The sequence below is a fragment of the Mercenaria mercenaria genome, chromosome 2 (genome assembly GCF_021730395.1).
Source record: "Mercenaria mercenaria strain notata chromosome 2, MADL_Memer_1, whole genome shotgun sequence".
NCBI classification, from domain to species: Eukaryota; Metazoa; Mollusca; class Bivalvia; order Venerida; family Veneridae; genus Mercenaria; species Mercenaria mercenaria.
In genome coordinates this window covers 94,807,643-94,825,355 of record NC_069362.1, presented here as the reverse complement: position 1 = coordinate 94,825,355, position 17,713 = coordinate 94,807,643, and the positions used below count along the sequence as shown (strand labels likewise).

General features: G+C 31.9%; 1 protein-coding gene across 13 annotated transcripts in view; it reads left to right on the top strand.

Moving 5' to 3' along the window:
• Positions 1–17,713, top strand: part of LOC123564620 (FMRFamide receptor-like) — a 105,208-nt gene that overhangs the window by 73,475 nt on the left and 14,020 nt on the right. Inside the window, exon 1 of one of the 13 annotated variants that reach the window (XM_053537299.1) lies at positions 16,763–16,867. The exons of the other annotated variants lie outside the window; for them this stretch is intronic. The gene's annotated coding sequence lies outside the window, so the exon portion shown is untranslated. Of the gene's footprint in view, positions 1–16,762; positions 16,868–17,713 lie in introns of those variants that run through there. 13 annotated transcript variants of the gene reach the window in all.

The following is a 17,713-nucleotide window of genomic DNA, read 5'->3' as shown; positions in this document are numbered from 1 at the left end:
TTCTTCATTAACTTAATGGTAACTTGATTATTAATATTCAAGCTTGCACAACTGAAAAGAATATTGTTGTAAACTACCAGACCTGGGGTCAATTACTTTAAAATGTAATTAATTAAATTACAATTACATTGAGAAATGTCCAATTAAATTACAATTACCATTATATGAAATTTAGCAATGTAATTAATTAAATTACAATTACATTGGAAATTGTAATTAATTACATTCAATTACAATACCAAATGTGGTGCGTCTTACATGAACACTGCAGCAAAGTTCTTTACTTTGTACTACACAAACATGATAATCCACATGTAAACTGATTTCAGTTATTTCAAAATTGAATTTAAGCTCAAAGTAAAATCTGTGTTTGCGGGAGAACATTACTCTGTCTTTAATATTATTGCAAAAGGAGCTACAAGTCAGCCCTAATTAATAGTTAATACATCGTCTAGCAGAATTCGGTTAGAGAAGATGCATGTAAAGTCAGGTATTTCTCTGAGGTCTGAATTTCTCTGAAGTTTATAGGATCATGGTTCTGCAATATGTTTCAAATTTAACTAGTCTAGTTCAGTATTTAATCATTTACATTTTAAACATATATTTTAAGTTTTTATCCTTGACACTACAAGTTCTCCAAAGGACCACATTGAAAATAAATTGTAAAACATTCATGAGTCATCCTAGAATAACTCTGTCACTAAAACTGTAGAACACTCATAATGTTTACAATAATAATTATTTTTTTATCTTGTTAGAACTGTGAAATGCTATGTTGTTTATATCATTTAATACAACAAATTTTATCACAGATAAAAAATGACTAAACTAAATGCTAAGCATTTCAATTTTTGCTCCAATAAAAATCTAAATAATAATCATGCAAATAGCAATTTCAAATCCTAATTTGATCATTTTCTCCAAAAACATAGTGACAAACATCATCAAAGATTACCAGTTGGTTTTAATGAAACAAATATCAGAACAAAGGAGCTATGTCCAAGGGGTTAACACCTACCATAATATTCTATTGTTATTTTTCACAGCTATGAAATGCATATTACCAGGTTAAAATGAAGTGTCACTGGTAATAAACACAAAATAATAATCCAGTTTGTTGAACAAATTATATATACTATTTGTTCAACAAACTGGCTTAGCATGTGCCATGTAATTGGAAAGTAATTGAAATGTAATTGTCAATTACACCCTAGAACTGTTCTGTAATTAATTAAATTACAATTACATGTAATTGATAAATGACACAATTACAAATTACATTCAGTTACTTGGGAAATGTAATTTAATTGCAATTAATTACAATTACATTTTTAATTACCCCAGGTCTGTAAACTACTAACTGCTAATGTAGCGTTAAATACTTAAATTACCGTAAGCAGCACTTCATCATAGTTGATACATATATGATTACAAGAATAAAATGGTTAAGTTCGTAGCAGTTTCAGTTTTAAAAGCTGTTGCTTGAAATCTTCATTTGCATATTAACGTGCTCATTTTGTTGTTTTATTTAATGTTTTACAAATCCATTTTCGACCCTTGATTGATATTCTGTCAAGTTTGAAAATCTTAAATCGCTTAGTTGTTATTTCAGACGATATTGTCCAGGAACACCGCTAACTATTAAACATATTCTAATCGACTGTGTGGATTTTGCTACACAACGTAGTACTTATTATGACGTTCAATCTTTGAAAGAGTTATTTGAAAACGTTTCAGTCGGAAATATTTTATCGTTTCTAAAGCAGATAGGAATATATCAAAAAATCTAACATTTCGTGTTTTTGTTTACATCTTGCAATATTATTATGTTTGCAGCTGATATTTTAACACACACTCATATACATTTTTACATAACTCATTTTAGATATGCTTTACATTTTTACATGGATGTTTTAGATATGTTTTACATTATTCGTTGAGCCCGCCCGCTTAGCTCAGTAGGTAAGAGCGTTGGTCTACGGATCTCGGGGTCGCGAGTTCGATCCCCGGGCGGGGCGTATGTTCTCCGTGACTATTTGATAAACGACATTGTGTCTGAAATCATTAGTCCTCCACCTCTGATTCATGTGGGGAAGTTGGCAGTTACTTGCGGAGAACAGGTTTGTACTGGTACAGAATCCAGGAATACTGGTTAGGTTAACTGCCCGCCGTTACATGACTGAAATACTGTTGAAAAACGGCGTTAAACCCAAAACAAACAAACAAACAAACAAACATTATTCGTTGTGTTCTTTACATTTTTACATGGATGTTTTTAGGTATCCTTTACATTTTTACATCAATGTTTATTCTTAACTGTTGGCGTATGACCATTTTGTGTCGATTCACCGTAAAACCCAACTCACTCACTCACTTATATGACCAGCTAGATCTATCAGTGATGGATGCTAATTATGCTTGATATAAAACGAGATACAGTTAATTTATTTTCCAACCGGCTAATACAGTAAAATCTGAAAATTAATGTTTCTCACCACTTCGATTTTCCTTATGGCAGATTGGACTTCTTTAAAATTCAGTAGTAATTTAAAGACACTTCTGCGAGAAGATTCGTATTTCAAACACTCAGCGATGAAGGGAAAAAAGATTCGAAATAAGCGATCCCTCATTTACTTGGACAAGAACGCTTGAATTAATACTATAAATGTTCAGACAAAGAAACATAAAAACAATAACATACTTGCAGGAAGAAATATTTTAGTAGAAATATCTTATCAAAGTAAACAAAACTTATAAAGTACTTAAAAATAAAATTTCATTGGAATAAATGATTTTTTACGACGTAGATCTGAAATATAAAGTTTTCAAGTTAAATAGTTGAAAATTATCAGTGAACTCACAATGTTTCTGACGACGCAAACCTTAAATGAGCCGTGGGATTTAACCTCTTTTGATGAAGCGTTTTAAAATTTTACCAAATACAGTTGGAAAATTACCATGACCCAAAATCTAACGAAGTTTGTAAACCACATCCCCATAAAAATCGGGTTTTGAAACCGCTTTTGGAGTAGAATGCCAGACATGCAGCTGGATTGAGGAAGGTCGCCGGATTTATACTTTCACAAAACATTTTTTGTCTCCAAATACTTGGGCTTATTTTATTTGAATATACTAAAATTTGAAATGGATTTATAGTTCCCATTGAGACGTTTCTTTGTCAAAATTTCAGCATGTTTAGGACTTCATGTTCCATTTAACAATTTATACCATTAAATATCAAATATATTCCAGGTGTATACAGTCTGATTATTTATCACGTGAATTTGTGCTTTCCCCTCCAAACATCTCATCGTGTAGACTTATCCCGTCTGGATACCATGGAAATATTCTTTCAATAGGTATAGATATTTAGGGTTGACTTCGATTGAATACATATGTCATGAAATCTTGAAATTACCGAAAGTAAAGAAAAAGAGTTGTGTTTTAAGGGGAATGACCTTCACCTAAATTCCTTTGAGCATCTTGTTGTTTACAAAGTAGGGATACATCCATCGGTATTTTTTAATCAGGAAATAATCTGTTCCGAACTGTCGACGGCATAAAGAACATCAAATGAATCTGAAATGGTATCTGATTTTAATGGACGGTCGATGAGAATTAAGCAGAGACTGCTAGTGTGTCTAAGATTCGCTTATGTACGAAATGGTATGTTTTCGTTTATTTATAAGATCAAAACGAAAACGTAAGGATTACAGAAAGTATTATATTAAATGCTTGAAAAACGTTTTCGTTTTTTTCGAAGTCAAGTTATGTGTATTTCACATTACGAAGGTAATGTAAAATATTTTTGAAATATAATACCACATCCTATTAGGTTCTGTTCCGTGAGGAAATCTTTAAAAATACATTTACCCTCTCTTATTTTATGTTCATTGATTAACCAATATTTACTTAACGATTTTTTTTTTGCTTTCGAGATAACAGTTAACATACTGATTGTTCCTGGTTCAAATGTTATCAGTTTAAATCAAGCTTTGTCGAAATTACGAATCAAACTGTTATATGTCGTTATAAAAGTAATCGAGTGAAAACATATTCATTATATTGCACATTATTGTATAATTTAAAGAACTGGGTCCCTTGAAATCAGCAAAAGACTTCGCTACATATAAAGCCATGAATTGATTATAAGCATAAAAGGATGTATTTATTGTTTTCTCAGACCTCGCAAAATTACCGAGTGTCGTGGTGTTCAGTGACTTATTTTCACCAAAATCTGTGCGTAATTTATACAAATGTCTTCTATATGATGCAAACTTTTTTTTGTTTAAAAACATGGTATTGACCATCTTGTTAAACTACCTACATAAAATAAAGGAACATAATATTTTCGATCCCGTAATTTACACACAGACAACTAGTCTAAAACAATTGTAAATAAACCATGAAAGCGCATAGTGGTTAGTAATAATTAACCCCTTGTTGTACAAAAATAAAACATGATTTTGCACAGCTTTTCGTCGGTGTTGAAAGCTATGAATAAATTATGATTGTCCACAAAATAAAGGAACATTAAGTTTAAAGCATGGCCGTAGAGATAGACTACATCAATTGTTTATGTAATGATCTTTCCAACTGTTAAAATATGCTGTCTTTGATAGAACTATAACATGCAGATCACAGTTAAGAAGTTCGTAATTTTATAACAAGAACTGTTACAGCTTCATGTTCCCGTTACTGCAAATGTCTGACTTTCAGAATTATTCCATCTGTCATTTAATTTTGGTAAAAATAAAACAAAATAGGTTTGTTTGATATTCTGCTTTTGTCATTCCATGAGCTCTGGCGAAAGAAAGAAAAAATTTACATAACCAAAATAGAAATAAAATGTGTTCTTTTGTTTTGCGTTTTAAATCCGCTTGGAACAATTAGAAACTGGAAGTTGAATTCAACGAAACATTTTTTTTGTTCTTCATCAATCATATCCGTCCCGTAACACGATTTACATTAGACACAATGCAGATGTATGCCATCTTAAACAATATTTAATCTTGCAAAATTAGAGGGTTCATTCCTACTTCATCCTTCTTCCATGAATTTTAATACAGTTAAAGAATATTACAAGCTATATAATTTGTTTAACTGATATTTAGAAAATTTCTGAAGTGCAGTAACAGAGGAACCTGCCTGCACCAGCATGAATTTTATGCCTTTTATATGCAATTTTGAACACACATGTCATAGTTGCTGTGATTGAAACAACAGTTCTAGATCAATTTGTAGACCAGTCAGTGGATAGTTTTAAGTTGCAGTGTATCAAGAAAGAAACCCAAGGAATATAGGAGCTGAAATGCGATCTTTAGGAGACTGGAACAGAAAAGACAAAGCTAATTATATAAGTTACGCTCAGTGTGACTTCATAGTGCATGTGTGTTTCGCACATTTATGTTACTTTAGGATAATGTGTTTACACGTGTTAAAACATTTGTTAACAAAGATTGTTTACTAATTGTCAGTGCTATTTCTTATAAAGGAAACCCATGATAATATTGTGTTGCGTAAATTGATGATGAAAATGTTTCGTAATTGTTCAGACATAATACTGGATGTGTGCCTTTAAACTATGTTTATTCATAAAAAAAAAAAAACATGAGAAAATAATCTTTCCCTGTCGCTTTTATTTGACATTTACTGACTGCATTACAATGTAGTTAGTTTTTGCTAGAAAGATAAAGTAGCGCGTAATAGTTAACATTATGACCGTAAGTATATATATTTTCTAATTTATTTATTCATAGTTGTTTCGACCTTATCGTTATCACGATATATGTACTGAAATAGGTAAAAGTGATATAATATGAGCCCCGCCATGAGAAAACCAACATAGTGACTTTGCGACCAGCATGGATAGTCAGGACCCATGCTGTTCGCTTTCAAAGCATATTGTAATTAGAGAAACTGTTAGCGAACAGCATGGATCCTGACCAGACTGCGCGGATGCAAAGCCACTATGTTGGGTTTCTCATGGCGCGGCTCATATAGGATAAATATGACGGGAATATAGACTTGTTAAGGTAAATGAGGATTTCACCGTTTCAGTTATTAAGTTAAATCATATCCATAAATATATATTCGTGTGTAGACTTACAAAGTCTGTTAATATCAAGTATTCTGTAATAAAGTTTATTCTTTCTTCATACTTACACTGGCGTTTTTCTCAGAAAACTCTTCTGTTAAGGCTCATCTCAGAGATAAGATATATTGTAAATGTATTCCTGCAAGTGCTATTTGAGAGGATTTCACATATTTGTAAATGTGAATGGGACTTGGTTTCCAATACAATAAATGTTGTAGCCAAGTATTTGTACAAACGGCGACCGCAAGAAACGTTTCAAACTAGACACGAACAAAAAAAAACATAATCAAAAACTTAGCTTGTTAATATATTAGTTATTTAGGAATATATCTAGGGAGAACAATTCCCTACGAAATATGCAAGATTGAATAAAAGTAAACATAAATCTGTGCAAAACTTCCTACTGATAAGTTATTCAGAAAAAAAAATTCTCATCAGTACACACTGATAGCGATATCATATAGCGGAGTTATAAATAATTTTATTGTCAGTTATATGACGTAATGATCAAATTCAGTGGGGTTTTGTTTTTAAATGTTTGTAACTTTAAACATGAACATTTAATACAGAATATTTATTTAATGACATACCTTACTCACTTGAAAAACTAAGTAGTTTCGTTACGAAATAAGTGAAACAGATATACCCCAATATCGACACATGTTAACATTTGAGTAGTTGTGTTTTTCATGATTGAACTGAACACTTTTGCAGTCTCCGTAACTATAATGTACGTCATGTGTTATCTCAACGGCGGAACCTCGGCCTGCGACTTCGGGCAAATACATCAAACCTGGGACCGTTATATAAACCTACGTTTATCAACGTTATAATAGCGTACAGCTGATTAAATCTTTCAAAGACTTAAAGTTTAGCAGTATATTACAAACCACAGAAATGTTTAGTAAACAAACAACATCTTAATAAAGAACCCATCTGTCCATTACATTTTACCGTTCTGTCCCGTAGCGTTGGATACTAAAAATATTCTAAAAGAGTTGTCCCCCTTTAAAAAAGAATGTCATTTGTAAAGAAATGAAAGTAAACAATTGTCAAAACGATGTTTAACCTTGTTATGTAAAGTTTAAGCACTCGTGCATGCATATAACAGCTTTTTAAAATGGAGAGGTTTTAAAGGCGTTGAACTGTCCAGAAGTGTGGCCCCTTCATGTAGTCCCTTTCCGAAATTCTGTACATATATGAGTAAATTGACGATGGTTTTGTAGAATAATGTAAATGTTTTATATGCTGTAAAACAATTCTCTCTTTCTATGATTTGGTGACATTCGAATTTCTTCTCCGAAACATGGACCTTACTCTTACTAGTTGTTGGCAAAAATAGGTATATATAAGAATGAAAGCTGGACACAATTCACTATGTTCAGGTTTATACATCAAAAGATAATGAATTTGGTCAGAAACTATTCTAATCTATTTCTCTAAAATAATTTGAGCTGGATGATAGAAAACAGGTACATGTATAACATAATTGTTTCTTGATATTTTCAGTGCGATTACGTATAATGAGTTCTAATGAGGATACAATTTGAAAAAGAAATTAACATGAATTTATGCTTTCTGAAACGTATTTGTGATGACTAAACCTCATCAATTTTGTATTTATATGCATCATGCATTTTTTTATGGAAACGCAATGCTATAATGATAAGTGAACACTTAAAAGTAACAGACAGCATAATTCATATCAAAGAACCTGTTCCAGATATAAAGATTTGCAAGCACCGATCATGAAGAATGTGTCTATTTATAGTTTCTATTCTTATCGAATACGATTTTGAATATGCTACATTACTTCCGGAGGTAATCTTAATTTAGAATCGTTACAGCCACATATCTCATTTTTTTCGACCCAACAGACTTAAAAAAAAACCTTCTCTTAGTAATAGAATCAGATATCTTTAAAAACAAAACATTTGTCTGAAACGCATTTGTCAAAATTCAAACGGAGTTCTTTGTCATTTCAGGACTTTACTTGAAAGTTTGAAATATTTACACAATCAGGTGTCAGGTAATAGCTGCGAAGGACGAAGGGATGAACCGTGCGTTCGTGCGTGCGTCAGTTCTTGCGTGCATCCGTAGCACTTTTTGCCCGGAACAAAACTAAAAAAAGCTACCGCAGGGATTAATTTAAAACCCTCGCAATGGCAGTGGCAATCAAGCGAAAAGAACCACACCATAACTTCACCTTGCTTGCTGTTTGGATTATTTCTCTCTCTATATATACCGTTATATGATTTGCTTATAACCCTTTTGTCCGGAGCATAACTCTGGATGCAATGAAAATACATTATTAATACTTCACACATGGAGAGAAACCGTTGTGTACCAGAACCGTAACTCTAACTTGTTAATCTGTTTAGTATAACATCAAAACTGAGTCCAACCACTGCACAACGTTTTAAGGTTACCAAATATATATGCACGACATAAAACTCTAGATTATTAAGCTTTGACATTTTGAAATGCTATATCATGAATAAAACCTTCCAAAACATTAAACAGCTGGCATATCTCGAAATTAAGATGAAATGCATTATAAATAAACTTAATATAAGTAGTTTTAGTTTGCATATTGATAAATTAATCCTTAAAACATTTTCTCGCATATTTAATCTGATAGTGGTTTCATATCACAAACTCATAATCGTTCTTTTAATGACTTTGAGCTTTTATGCGGTTCAAATACATTGTATCATTTATGCAGTTTTATTACTGCATGTAGTCATTTGACCCTTGAAATCTTTTATGGTAAATATTTAGTCTGAAATTCGTTTTATGCAAAATTTGAAGGAAGATTTAATGCCACAGCCAGCCGAAAGCTATATTTGTGCGTGACTGAAATGCAATTGCTTGCATCGGTAATTGAAATCGCCGTAAAATGTTTCCAACGTTGAATAGAAACAATTGCCATTGGTGTTCTTTACCATTTAAGATTTGCAGCTAGTACCAAGAATTGCGGTTTTGGTCTGCAAAATACACACCATGGTTAATTTCAAAGATAATTATTTTTGCAAAATTGGAATGTTTTCCGTTTCAAGTGTTCTTATTCTGCTCTAGAATATTCATAAAGTTGTAATAATGCAATTTTACACTAGAAATATTGGGGGACTTTTTGGCTGAGTGGTTTATGTCGCTGACTTCGAATTGGCTTTGGCTTGCTCCTCACCGCTTTGTGTTCAAATCATCGCTTTTGGTCACGGATTTTTTATGTGAAGAAACCATCCAATTGGCTTATAAAAGGTCTATGTGGTTTCTGACCTGGTGCCCGTCCATGCCTAAAATATTGCTCGAAGGGACATATGAGGTCTTCCACCATTATGCAATGCTGGAAAGACGCCATATGACAAGTGTGTGTAAGTGACGTTAAACGCAACAAAATAAATGAAATATTGGAGTATTACATAGCTATAAGAAGCTATAATCTAAGTCGAAAATTTGAAAAAAAAATCTAGATAGAATTTTTATTTCAGCGGGTGATTTGTTGTTTATCAATTCGTTGAGAAGAAACAGTTTTTCAAATTAGTTGTCAGAAGTAATCGGATTTTCAATGACGTTTGCTTCTTAGTCTACCTTTTTAGTGAATTAATAACGAATAATGGTTTAACACATAAACATTTTTGGCTGGATGAATACACTTCTTGAAAATTAAACTTTTTAAATACCAAATAAACATTAATTGCTCTGTGCAACTATTTAAATATGAATTGCATGACGTAAGACAGTAATGCAATCAGAAAATGCTTCTTAATTAATCATTAGAACTTGCTATCTCTGTGTCTCAACGTGTCCGTATCGAAGTACCTCCTGCTTCTTTAATTTACATGTATACTAACTTTCATACAATGTATTATTATGTATTTTGTACATGATGCAGTAAAAAAAAATTTCTTTGGAATGAAATTCCTTGGTTAGTTAAAAAATTCTATTAAGGTAAAAATCATATTCTATTTATTTTATTACGACGGATTATATTTCATGAAAGATGACCTTATAGCACCGATACATCTGTATAATTTTGTTTGGAAGTAGTTTAACTTACAGGTAAAACGACATTTATGAAATCTAACAGTTTTTAAGGACATTGTAACATATGTTGTTGAAAGAAACGGTTTAAAGAAGATAAAATCTGAAAGATCCTATGGAAGTATATAATGCAACAAAAATAAAAATAATAGCAGACTCTGTTTGATTGAATCTGTTCATCTTGTTTGTTCTTTGTAGCTTTACTATTAAGTATCTAGGCCGTTTGCTTAAATCTATTCTCACATTCAAAGGTTTGAGCAAACTAGAAATATACCTCATAATATTAAACCTTTGCTATGTCTTGAGTGAAACCTTTAAAACATATAGGCATTTATCTGAGGCAAGTCGTAAAACAATATTCATTACCAGAGAGGTCTGTACATCACATAGGTAAAAATAAATGGATACTTCCTTTTTACATTGCTAACTCTGATGGTGGTATTGAAACTCGGAGTCATAAATATTGTCCTTTTAAAAGCTCGGCCTTTTATGCAATTTGATATCAATAACGCTCTTTTATTTCCTGCATTTCATGTTTGTGGTATGAGTTTTTATTTCAAATATGTGTGCATTTAAGATTCTAAGTATTTCATACACGTGTGTATGTTTCCAACTTTATGAAATATGCTGCCAAATGATAGATGGTTGTAACGGTTATAAATGCAATAGACAGTGCAAATTATATTATAATAACATATATAACAGAGAGACTATTTTCGGTTTACAGAATACAGAAAAAATATCTAAAATATCTGAAATAAACATGTCCCAAGACCGGCATAAAAAACATTGTTTACTTGGCAGAATGAACATCTAGCCGTAAGTGTAACTTCAATGTCTTCAGAAATTCAGTGTGTGCGTTTGACCCTGTTTGTGCTTGGTGCACTTTAACTAGATGCGTACTTTTGTCATTTTGTCATTGTGAATGTCACTATATGCTAATTAATTCCAAAGCCATTATGAAAGTACTACGGGCTACCTTCCAGCAGTTTTGAGAAAGAAAATTGTAAATTAAGTCGTTCATTTGTATAAGAATATTGTCAATAGTTTTCATCAGAACATTATATGAACATTATTCATTTAGGCAAATATTCCGATCATTGACAACAGTGAGTGGTAGAAAAACTTGTTCTTCGAATTTTCTACTCTTCACGATTGAAGACATTGATCGGATGTGTCATACTGTTATGGAAGATATGAACCTTTATTTCAAATTAGAGAGTAAAACGTCAGCACGAGTTATCATCAACTTTCGAGACGTTTTCAGTTGGAAGAAGTGTATCATTTGGTTGTGGTCTGAAAAGGTGTAGTTACAGCAGGATTTAAAGTTTAATGTATTTCTCAAAAGCAGCTTCGGAAGTGAAACTTTGATCTAGTTAGAAATTTTACTAGAAGCATTTTATGAAAGAAGGGATTCAAAAGTGTACAGGTGTGTGCAGGGGTGGGGGATAGGGGTGGGGGCATATAGTGTTTCCCATGTCTATGTGTATTAGTCCATGTGTGCAAAACATATTGTCCTGCCGATTACGTTGTTGTGTAATGTCGGAGTTTAAAAAAACTGGCAAAATGATGATAAGACATCGTGTCGCATGCAACATCCAGTTCAAAGGTCAAGGTAAGTCAAATATGTAGACGTTTTGTGTGTAAAGAAAATCTTGTCCGGTCGAAAACTGGCGAACATTGCCGGATTTTGAAATAACTTGATACAGCAGAGATAATAAGACAGCGCATGCAATATTCAGACCCTCAGCTTTAAGGATATTCAAATAACTTGACAAACAAGTCCAGACCTATATCCCTACCCTAAAAGTCAAGGTCAAACTTAATGGTTAATCAGTTAATGTAATTGTATTTTCTTATGTGTAACACTCAACTGTAAACAGTAATAAGCTTTAGTTTTAAAATAGTACACACCTAATACATGTATAGCTTATCACAGTATAAATGTGTACTACCGCAAACAAAGTACTGAAAGGTTCTTCTATAATCAACTGTAACTGTCTGACATTTGATTGTGAATGAAACTTTACAAACACAATAATTGATTTATGTATTTAGTAAAGAAACGTGCATTTAATGAGGATTTTCTACATTTAAGATAAAATATTTTAGTGAAAGTTATGCATTGGACATCGTTATGTACTAGAATGTCATTACATGTTATGGTGATTTTTGTGTTGGAAGATAGTTTATATTTTAAGTTTGCTTAAAACGTTATTCGTCGAAAAGATTCATTTTTTAACATGAATGTTGTCAAGTATACAGTACCGTAGTGACAGTCTGTCACTGCATGTATATTCTTTTGAGAAAGCGTGTAACATGGACAAGTAAAACAATAGTTTTGAGTTTTCTCATGACAGGTGATGAAATGTGCACCATTTCTCGTATCTCAGGTGTCATTTTACTCATATCCCCAGTGTTATTTTACACGGAATTCTAGTATACAGACAGACGGAATGGCCTAAATTGATCACAAATGACAAGCCGGGTTTAAGAACTGGAATTCTTTTTAGAGCCACCAAGACTGATGTCGTATTATTTAATAACATCTATATAAGATATATAACGTACGTTGTTGTAATTTTTGTTTTGAGCTAACGGCGTCGTATACCTAACTTGACTTTCGGCTCTGGGAATCTGGATGCAGTGTAAGCAAGTTCATAACACCTACATTGAACTTTAGCACTTCCTCAGTCAGTCCGTGACCGGCTTTGGTCATTATTACTTTTCGTATTTGCACAGTTTCTGCGAATTTAATCGAAACAACTTTTATTGCTTTAAGATATTGCTTTCAAAGAATGTTAAGAATCATTTTAATTGTCTACCTTAGGCTTCATAAATTTTCATGAGCTTGTTTTGTTAAGAGTTTCTCAGTTTCATATTTAAAATTTATTAAAAATTATAAATCATCATTCTGGCTAGAGATGAAGTGTCTTAAAGCTGAATTGTTGGCTTGGTGTGCTTATCTTAAATGGACGAAGGCGGAAATGAGTTGTCCATGCCAGGAATTTAGTTTTTCATTTTTAATGAAAATAAAAATCACTTTCTAACTATATCCAGTGTGATGTTACTCCGGTTGCATATAAAGTATACCATATCAAAAAAGTGCACATTGCATATAATTAGAAGCTTTTCACTGCATAGGTAAAACAAACAGATCCGTATCAGTTTTTACAGTACGTGTATTTTTATAAACACATATTTTTATAGCGTTTACCAGTTAAACATGTACTGATTTTAAATAAAACACAGAATATTTATGGCGAAGCCTGCAGATTAAATAACATATCAAAACAGACATAGTTAAACGGATTTGAGCATAACTTCTCATCTACACAAAATATATGCATTAAAATATACTAAACCAGATATTTGCGAACAGTCAAAAGATTTTAAAACATTTGAAAACTGTGTGGTACCGCATACATCATATCGTTTTAAAACCAACAGGAACCTGAAACACATTCAACAAAATAGATTGTACTAGCATTATCAACATTTTCATGATTTTTTCAGATGTTACCGACGAAAGAAAGTTAGACGGTAAATAATCTCGTCATAAAATAGCAATAACAGAAGTTATGCTGTTTTGAACATAAAAGACGTAGCATTGTATTATAATGTATAAATTTATTTTTGAAGATTTTTAAACATTAAGTTACATACTCACAAGAAGTCAATGCAATGCAGATGAGATAATACTGTAAAGCTCATGTTTATAGCATGTCATTTATTGACAAGGAAGTTTCGCCGAATGATTTGTAAACAAGGATATCGATTTTCGTCCAATTATCTATATGTTTTGTTTAGTGTCGTCTCGACGCAATTTAGTTCATATGGCAATTTTTCAAGTTTTTACCGGTGGAGAAAAGCCCAAGTTGGGCATCTGATTGGGTTGGCACCTTGGTAAAACAAAGACCTTCCGGAAGCCTGCTGAATGGTATCCTAACATGAAAACTTCAACACCCTAGGTGAGGTTTCGAACTCACATTGGTAAGGGGCAAGTGATTGAAGTCAGAGATCTTAACAACTCAGTCATGGAGGCCCCAGCTTGTATTCAGATTCTTTATTTACTGTAATAAGTTGGTATAGCATGCACCAGAACAGTTTATTAAGTGTTGTCATTATTCAATTTATTTATCGAGGAAGTTTTAAAAATACCATCACCCGCAATAATCACTTAAAGATTTAGTATTATGGTTGAAACAGCGTTTGTGGGGATTTTTGACCATTGCATCTTCGACAGCTACGGTATATCGTTTTTAGTATTCTTAATTTTGATAATGTTCACATACATTGTATTTTTATTCAGGACAATTAATGTGCACGTAATGATAAAAGCTGTCTCAAAGACAATTTTGCTGCAACAAATGACTTCTTAAAAGGCCAACAACCTCATTAATTTCCATATGACACTTAATAAATATTATACCTTGAGTATGTTCATACAAATGTTGATTTCTTGAAATACGTTTGTTCCTCTTCTTTTAACTAGACTCGAAAACATTCGTTCCTACGTGTCAGTGTAATTAACAATAATTGAGGTGTGCTTCCCGTTCAAAGACCTCAAAGTATTTCGGGTTTGATAGCTTTATAATCACTGTAGTTATTTACAATGATTTGATTCTGTTTCATTTTATCAGTTATAAAAGTTCAGTCAGTACTGAATATTTCGAAGTGTAATATTTTCATTTTAATTCTTCCCTTTAAATAAAGCGACGGAAGTATCCTTTCGTCCATACTTCGAATTTGTTTCGCATGCATAGAGATATTGAACTGAGTTCGATGTATAAATTTAGCTTTACTTCCGGTCAGATGTAATTCCGCTGATTTCTTACACCTAGCATTTAATATTTAGGTAACGTTTGTTGAGCGGGTTTACAAAGAGGATCAATAACATCGAGGTTTTACTTTGGTCACGGCCGGCTGATATTTACGGAGGATATACTTCCTTCTCGCATACAAATATCGTGCTGATTTTAGGTTTTCAAGTGCATGAACGTTATTTTCTTGGGTTCCAGGCAGATACCCATGTTTTCTATACATTTGCGTATTGCATTTAATAAGTGGGTTAACTTTAAGAATGTGTGTTATGAAGATTATATGTAGCCAATTGTGAAATTGTTAAGTTTTGCGTAGTTGTTGCACCTAATACGTAAATATTTTACATTTAAAGAAGTGTTTTCATTTGTGTACCTGTTAACGGTTAGACCCATATTTTGAAAACAAATGAAACAACATCAAATCATTGAAACAAAGGGTTGTTTTATATGAAAATTGAACAGCATAAAAAAAAAGATGTGTTTACAAAACAATTATTAATTTACTGATATATACATTGATTTCTGGAAAAGGACAGCATAAAGGGACCACACTTTTGGACAGAGCAACGCCTTTAAAAACTCACCACTTTCAAAGAACTGTTATACATCTCCGTTTTGGTGTATTTGTCCTAGTGCTGAAGTTTCATATAACTAGGTGAAGCATTTTTTTTTTACTTTACAAATGACATTTAGTTTTAAAGGGAGACAACTTTTTGTGAATTACTTATTAATAAGTATCCAGTCTTATGGGATGGTACAGTAAAACATGTAATGGTCAGGTAGATTTATTGAAAAGATGTTGTTTGTTTATCAAATATGTCTGTGTTTTGATGATATACTCTTAAACCTTAAAGGTAGTTTGCAAAAAAGGTTTTTTTTACTTTGTATTATTTTTTCTGTAATTGCCACTTTACATGCAGGTGTCTATCTACTTGACTAAAAACTGAAACAGCTATCGTTACGTCCGATTCTAAATGATTTTGAAATAAATGACAGAAGGTTTGATCAGGTTTTAATATGATTAGTCTCAGTGATTCGGTCTTCAGTTGATATATTTTGAAGACAATGTGTTCTTTGGACGCTTGCAAACGATTTCTGTAGGAAATAAATATAATTATAACTGCAAATACCTATGCCCAGTCACCTATTTACCATACGTAGCTTTCAGGTTGTTTCATTAGAAATGGTTCATTTTGTTCGACTAAATGTAATTAAATGTAGGATAAAAAATAAAATTCGAAGAAAACTAATGACATTGAAAATTTTAATAGATTGTAAGCTTTTGTCTCTTAAATATGTTTAAACGTTTGAAAGTTTATCTTTGTTTAGTTCATTTGTGAACAATTTCTGACATTTTCCTGAATCAAATCAGCTATATCCGTTATTAACCTACACCTTATCAGTCTTTAAATAAGTCCTCTATTTAGTTTATGAAAAATTTATATTTGTCCAAAATACACTTTTTTTTCAAAATTCGAATGGAGTCTATTTCAATTTCAAGACATTTAGCGAAAGCTGTAAATATTAACACAACCAGCAGACATAATAGTTTTGAGCAGTGCGCGGCCGAATCGTAATTGTTTTCGTTTTTTTTTTGTTGAAACCGTAGCAATATAATTAAAACCAAACATAAACATTGGTAGTCTTCACTACTGAAGATGTTAGCGAGCAAGATGAGTTTGCGGTATCGGTCTGAATAAGGACTACTAAAATTTCACATTATGTTAATTTTCATCCTTTGTGAAGAATGGTGGGAACTGATACTTCCTTGCTGTGTTGTTTGTCCTTGAATGTTTAAGTTAGTATACACATCCTATAAATTTCGCAATTGTGGAGTACTTGTATATTTGCAGTATTTATCCATTTGTCTTATTATTACAAAGTTCGGGATATTTCTACTTCTGTGAGTGATTATTTTTATATCAGTTAACTGCGATGAATCCTTTAGAAGAAAAAGGCTGTTTTTCACAATTTGTCGAGAAGTAACTTAAGAGGCTAGTGCTCCTTAGATAATGTATTAATGTTCTTTGTAATGTGGTAGCGAATAACGTTTTTACTTTTCAATATATGACAAATATGGAAGATACAAATTTTGCAATATTTTTCTTATCACTGACAGCATGTTTATGAAATGCCTCACACGTTTAGATAGATTTATTGAAAATAATACTAGTATTTTGTTTATTTTTTACCTATTAGTCACAGAAATCAGTCTTAGTGTTTAGAATTTATAAAAGAGCGAATAGGTTATAAGGCAAGAAAATCATGAAAATAAAAGTCATTTTTTATCCTTCCATATAATAAAAAAATAATATTTATTTTGCATGCGATTTTGCCAATGTTATACATTCATATAACACGGAAATGAATCCTGTGGTTAAAACAAAACATTCGTGTGTATGGTGTGACATTTTAGAAAGAGTAGAGGACATAACGTAATCTATTACTCGATGTTTTCTGCTTTTTTCATGAATCATTAAAATATACTAAAAGACTTTAGTAATTTCCTATATAAGTGTATGTAATGTGAAAGAAATTGCAAAAATACCGGAGGGCCATTTGAAGTTTTGTTAAATTCTAATAACAACTGTTACACAGACAGTAAACAATGAATTTCTTTTTGTAATTGCATTATAAAGTAAACTCATGATAGTAGTATTTCAGTATAGGAGGATTAATATAACTTTTTAAATATTTAAACATTAAACCTCGCTGAATGTGCGTCTCCGCGCTCTGTTTACCTAAAACA